Raw genomic sequence first — 6,628 nt, forward strand, 5'->3', positions numbered from 1 at the left:
ATTTCAAGGAAACAGTTTAGGGCCACATATAGGGTATTTCCATACTCGGGAGCAATTGCACTACAAATTTTGGGGGACTTTTTCTCCTTTTACCCCTTCTTTAAATAAAAAGTTGGGGTCTACACAAGCCTGCTAGTGTAAAAAAAAAAAATTTACACTAACATGCTGGTGTTGCCCCATACTTTTATTTTCACAAGAGGTAAAAGGAAAAAAAGACCCCCAAAATTTGTAATGCAATTTCTCCTGAGTACGGAAGTACCCCATATGTGGGCGTAAAATGCTCTGCGGACCCACAACAAGGCTCAGGAGTGAACGCACACTATGTACATTTGATGCCTAAATTGGTGATTTGCACAGGGGTGACTGATTTTACAGCGGTTCTGACATAAACGCAAAAAAAAAAAAAATACCCACCTGTGAATTTTCGTTAAAATTGGATAGGAAAATCACAAGGGAAAATAAGAACCCCCCCCCCCCCAAAAAAAAAAAATTGTAACCCCATTTCTTCTGAGTAAGAACATACCCCATATGTGGATGTAAAGTGCTCTGCTGGTGAACTACAATGCTCAGAAGAGAAGGAGCGCCATTGGGATTTTGGAGAAAAAAGTTGTCCGGAATTGAAGGCCATGTGTATTTACAAAGCCCCCATAGTGCCGGAACAATGGACCCCCCCACACACACACACACACACACACACACACATACACACACACAGAATGTAATAAGGGGTACAGTGTGAAAAATTTGAAAATTGCTGCTGAACTTTGAAGCCCTTTAATGTCTTCCAAAAGTAAAAACATGTCAACTTTATCATGCAAACATAATGTAGACATGTTGCATATGTGAAACAATATGCACCGTATTTTTCACCGTATGAGACACACTTTTTCTTCCCCAAAACTGGGGGGGGGGGGGAAAGTTGGTGCGTCTTATACGGCGAATACACACTTATCGTGGCGGTCCCAGCGGCCATCAACGGCCGGGACCCGCGGCTAATACAGGACATCACCGATCGGGGTGATGCCCTGTATTAAAGGAGTAGTCCAGTGGTGACGCAGTGGTGAACAACTTATCCCCTATCCTAAGGATAGGGGATAAGTTTGAAATCGCGGGGGGTCCGACCACTGGGGCCCCCTGCAATCTCCTGTACGGAGCCCCGACAGCCCGTGGGAAGGGGGCGTGTCGACCTCCGCACGAAGCGGTGGACGACACGCCCCCTCAATACAACTCTATGGGAGAGCCGAAGCGCTGCCTTCGGCAATCTCCGGCTCTGCCATAGAGATGTATTGAGGGGGCGTGTCGGCCGCCGCTTCGTGCGGAGGTCGACACCCGCTATCTGGCCCGAGAGCCTGGCCCCCGTACAGAGAGATCGCAGGGGGCCCCAGCGGTCGGACCCCCCGCGATCTCAAACTTATCCCCTTTAACACTTCAGATGCAGCGATCAAAGCTGACCACCGCGTTTGATGGGAAAGTGACACTAACCTGGCTGTTCGGGACCGCCGCGGTGAAATCGCGGCATCCCGAACAGCTTACAGAACACGGGAGGGACCTTACCTGCCTCCTCGGTGTCTGCTCCGTGCCGGGATCCCCTGCATGGCCGGCGCTCTCCTTCAACGTCATCACGTCGTCGCGCACACCGTCCCGTCATCCAATAGTAGCGGCGTGCGTAGCGATGTGATGGCGGCGACGTAGAGCGTGGATCCCGGGAAAGAAGACATCCGGAGCTTTGGGGACACCCCAGGGACGCGTCGACAGCGATGGAGCGACATCCAGGGCAGCGGTGACGAGCGGTGATGGGTCCGGAGCGGTGGGGACACGTGAGTATTACCTCCTATACCAGTGGTCTTCAACCTACGGACCTCCAGATGTTGCAAAACTACAACTACCAGCATGCCCGGACAGCCGTTGGCTGTCCGGGCATGCTGGGAGTTGTAGTTTTGCAACAGCTGGAGGTCCGCAGGTTGAAGGTCACTGTTGGGTTCAGAATCTTTTTTTTTCTAGATTTTGCACCTTTAAAATTGGGTGCGTCTTATATGCCGGTGTGTCCTATAGGGCGAAAAATACGGTAATTTATTTGGAATATTCATTTTCCTTACAAGCAGAGAGCTTCAAAGATAGAAAAATGCTAAATGTAAACATTTTTCATCAAATTCTGGAATTTTTCACCAAGAAATGGTGCAAATATCAACATAAATTTACCACTAAGAAAAAGTAGAATATGTCACGAAAAAACTTTCTTAGAATCAAATTTATAAGTAGAAGCATCCCAGAGTTATTAATGCATAAAGTTATAGAGGTTAGATTTGAAAAAAAAATGCTCCCATCACTAGGGTCATAATGGGCTCCGTCCCCAAGGGGTTAAGTGCCCCTCCAATGATACCCCCACCCTATATTTAAAGGGGTTGTCCAGGATTAGAATCAGGCTACTTCTTTCTTGTAAAAACAGCACCGCTGTTGTCAACAGGTTGTGTCTGGTATTGCAGATCCACTTCAAAAGTTAATAGGAAAACCTACAACATTCTGAGGGCAGCAAAACTCAGTGATCTGAACAGCCTGGACTCCAGACTGACACACTGTAACAAACCAGCAGAGAGATGTGCACCTGCTATTGATAATGCTATCCTCCTCACATAAGGGCAGCACTAGTTATATTGTGCAATCTTATGTCTCTGAATGGAAACAGGAGGCTCATTACACGTCTCTGTGCTAAGCTTCTTTATACAGTGTCTGTGTGTGTATATATATATATATGTGTGTGTATATATGTCCCCATTCTGCTCAGCTCATAGTGATAGGACAGGAGGACACTTACCCGGCTCCGGCTGCACTCGCTCCCACCTCCCCTATGTGCTTTGTTTTCTGCTTCAGACTACAACAGGTCAGGTGACTTTCTTCCTCATCACGTGACTGAGAGGTCCGGGCTCAGTATTGTGTCTGCTCACCTCCCAAATGAACAGACTGGATGGTTGCATAGCAAGTGGGCGTGGCCTCTCAGCTGTCACTCAAGGCTGCATCCCAGGACTGGCCGTGCTAGTGGAGCAAGTGGCTGCAGAGCACATAAGTAATGGTAAATATATTTCTTCCTTCAGCCTTCTACCCATGTACACGTGATGGAGAGAAATACTTGAATGTTATTGCACTAAGTTCACACTGTACTATTCGCAAACACAGAATATGAAGGAAATCTGTATTGTAAAATAAGGGAAGTTTTTAGTCTGAGCATTTACATGTGTGTATATATATATATATATATATATATATATATACACACACACACACACACACCATATATCATATACACAAGTCACCAAATATCAAGCACCAGTCACCATGGAAGAAAAGGTATCAATATTTTATTATTCACAGTAACAACTAAAAACATACATAAATGAGTGTAAACATGGAGAGAATTGCACTAGGAGTACATAGGTGCAGAAGAAAGAGGTACAGGCCACAAAAGTACATACAATTCGCTTCCAGAGATCAATAAAGTGCATATACGAAAGGAGTTTCAGGGCTGTAGTTCCCATGAGGTGAGGTGATCGCCTCAGGTGCGCTGTTGCATTGGTCCTGGCTGCTGCACCTGCTTGCTCAGGAAGTCCAGCACACATTACACAGAGGCATTGATTCCCAACCAGGGTGCCAGGACACTCTGCTGGGAAATATGGTGCTAACATTTTTAGATTTTCCTGCCTAGGCCTGCGCACCTATGAGTCACAGGCGTACAGGCCAGGCGGGAGGGAAGTCTGTGTGCAGTGCCGGGACGGGTGATGCTGCAGATCCAATCCTCGTGTATCCTTCCTCTCCTGTGGAGCAGCTCTGGACTCTGGATTCTCCCTGGTCCCTCAGCAGAATGATGTGGAAGGAGCAGGGGCGGCGCCGACAGGTACTGAACCCCCTCCCTTCTGTCACCCCTCTATACCCCTTGTCACCCCTGTATATCCCTCTGTCACCCCTGTACACCTCTCTACACCCCTTTGTCTTCCCTGTCATACCCTTACACCCCTGTTACCCATGAACACCCCTCTACACCTCTGTCATCCATGTACACCCTTCTATCGCATCTCTACACCCCTCTGACACTCCTGTACACCCCTCTGACACCCATGTGCACCCCATCTGTTTCCCCTCTGTCTCCCAAGTATACCCCTCTGTCACCCATGTCCACCCTTCTGTCACCCATATACACCCCTCTGTCACTCCTGTTCACCTCACTGTCACCGATGTACACCTCTCTGTCATTTCTCTACACCTATTCACCCCTGTTCTCCTCTACACTTGTAAAAGGGGTGAAACTGGAACCAAGCTACCTACCTACAGGGGGTCCTACATATAGCCAACATATAAAAAATTATGTGGTAAGGGTGTCCTGCTAAATTTTGTGCCCCAAGCCAAAATATGTGGGGGAGAGGGGGGGGGGTGCAATTTTCTGTTCTCGCCTCAGGAGCAGAAAGAGCTAGCTACAGCTCTAGGGAGTTTGCATAATCATAATTGCCATAACATCACCAACAGAGGGCAATACCATACATAGGCCAGGCTGAGAAGAACACATGAGAACATCAGAAGAGGGAATTACATGAGATAAAATGCACAGGTAAATAGATCAAACAGAGTCATGCGTGCCTTCAGAAGCACTGTACCACCTGCCACCTATACACATGTGTTCAGTGATCCCTCAACTTACAATGACCTCAGCATACAATCGTTTCAACATACAGACCCAACAAACAATGCTACAGACAGTCCAGATGTGTGAAATGTGTCAATGGCTTGAAGATCTGACCAATCAGAATGGGCATTTTACTGGTAAAACAACTGTATTACTGAAGCGCATGCACTGATTGGCTGTTTGGTAGTGCCTCCCTTCAGTACAGGGAGGTACTACATATTCTGTACTTTACCTGTGCCAGGGTTAGCTGCTCCAGGTGGCGTAGCTATATTTAAAAATGTTTTGGACACTGTACTATACAGGACCCGGAATAAGCTGTCCTCTACATAGACAGTGATTTACAGCTCCCAGCAGCTCTGTCTTACTTTTATATGTAAGCACTTGCTTTATCCATATTAGTTATCTACTTATCTCTCTTTAATCCTCACTTTTTCCTATTTTTGGATGACATTTTGAGGCTTCAGAACCAGGTTTCCGTAGAGTTATGGTCTCAACATACAATGGTTTCAACATACAAAGGTCATCCTGGAACCAATTAAAAAAATAATATATATTGCTCCAAAAAATAAAGGGAATACTAAGATAACACATCCTAGATCTGAATGAATGAACTAATCTTATGAAATGCTTTCGTCTTTACATAGTTGAATATGTTGGCAACAAAATCGCACAAAAATTATTAATGGAAATCAAATTTATCAACCCATGTAGGTCTGGATATGGAGTCAAAATACAAGTGGAAAACCACACTACAGGCTGATCCAACTTTGATGTAATGTCATTAAAACAAGTCAAAATGAGGCTCAGTAGTGTGTGTGTGTGGCCTCCACGTGCCCGTATGACCTTCCTACAATGCCTGGGCATGCTCCTGATGAGGTGGCGGATGATCTCCTGAGGGATGTCCTCCCAGACCTGGACTAAGCATTCGCCAACTCCTCGACTGTCTGTGGTGCAACGTGGTGTTGGTGGGTGGAGCGAGACATGATGTCCCAGATGTGCTCAATCGGATTCAGGTCTGGGGAATGGGCGGGCCAGGTCTATCATTGTCTTGCATTAGGAGGAACCCAGGGCTAACCGCACCAGCAAATGATCTCACAAGGGGTCTGAGGATCTCATCTCGGTACCTAATGGCAGTCAGGCTGCCTCTGGCAAGCACATGGAGGGCTGTACGGCCCCCCCAAAGAAATGCCACCCTACACCATTACTGACCCACCGCCAAACCGGTCATGCTGGAGGATGTTGTTGGCAGCAGAACGTTCTCCACGGCATCTCCAGACTCTGTCACGTGCTCAGTGTGTACCTGCTTTCATCTGTGAAGAGCTCAAGGTGCCAGTGGTGAATTTGCCAATCTTGGTGTTCTTGGTGCTGTAAGCACAACCCCCACCTGTGGACCTGGCTCCCTCATACTACCCTCATGGAGTCTGTTTCTGATTATTTGAGTGGACACATACACATTTGTGGCCAGCTGGAGGTCAATCCTTATAAATCCCTCCAATAAGGGGGGCAATATTGTTATAATGACTAAAGAGGAATATAAAAATATGGTTCTAAGATTGCTGAGGGATCAAGACTAAACTGGAACAGAATCCTACAACCACATATGTTGCAGAACTGAAAAACATCTTAAAGGGGTATTCCAGGAATTTTTTTTTATTTCACTATGCTACAGGGGCTGTAAAGTTAGTGTAGTTCTTAATATAGTGTCTGTACCTGTGTGTGATGGTTTTCTCACAATTCTTCTGTTATTTTCACCCCACTCAGATTTTTCCCAGCTTGCAATGCGGCCGAGATCTGACTCACTAGTCAGCTGATGACAGGGAGCATGTCTGCTTCAATGGGTGGAGGGATCCCTTGGTGGGGGAGAGATCAATCTGCAACAGCTGTAGGCACCCTGATTTAAAACTACAGGTCTTTTGTTTCAGTGGGAGGTGTGGCTGATGTGTGGGAGGGAGGAAAATG

General features: G+C 46.7%; 1 protein-coding gene across 2 annotated transcripts in view; it reads right to left on the reverse strand.

Moving 5' to 3' along the window:
• TMEM144 (transmembrane protein 144) overlaps window positions 1-2,921 on the reverse strand; it is a 45,276-nt gene extending 42,355 nt beyond the window's left edge. For both annotated transcript variants that reach the window (XM_056561836.1, XM_056561830.1), the window contains exon 1: window positions 2,813-2,921. The gene's annotated coding sequence lies outside the window, so the exon portion shown is untranslated. The remainder of the gene's footprint in view (window positions 1-2,812) is intronic.
• Window positions 2,922-6,628: the final 3,707 nt, after the last annotated feature.

This window comes from Hyla sarda, chromosome 1 (genome assembly GCF_029499605.1).
Source record: "Hyla sarda isolate aHylSar1 chromosome 1, aHylSar1.hap1, whole genome shotgun sequence".
Classification (NCBI taxonomy): Eukaryota; Metazoa; Chordata; class Amphibia; order Anura; family Hylidae; genus Hyla; species Hyla sarda.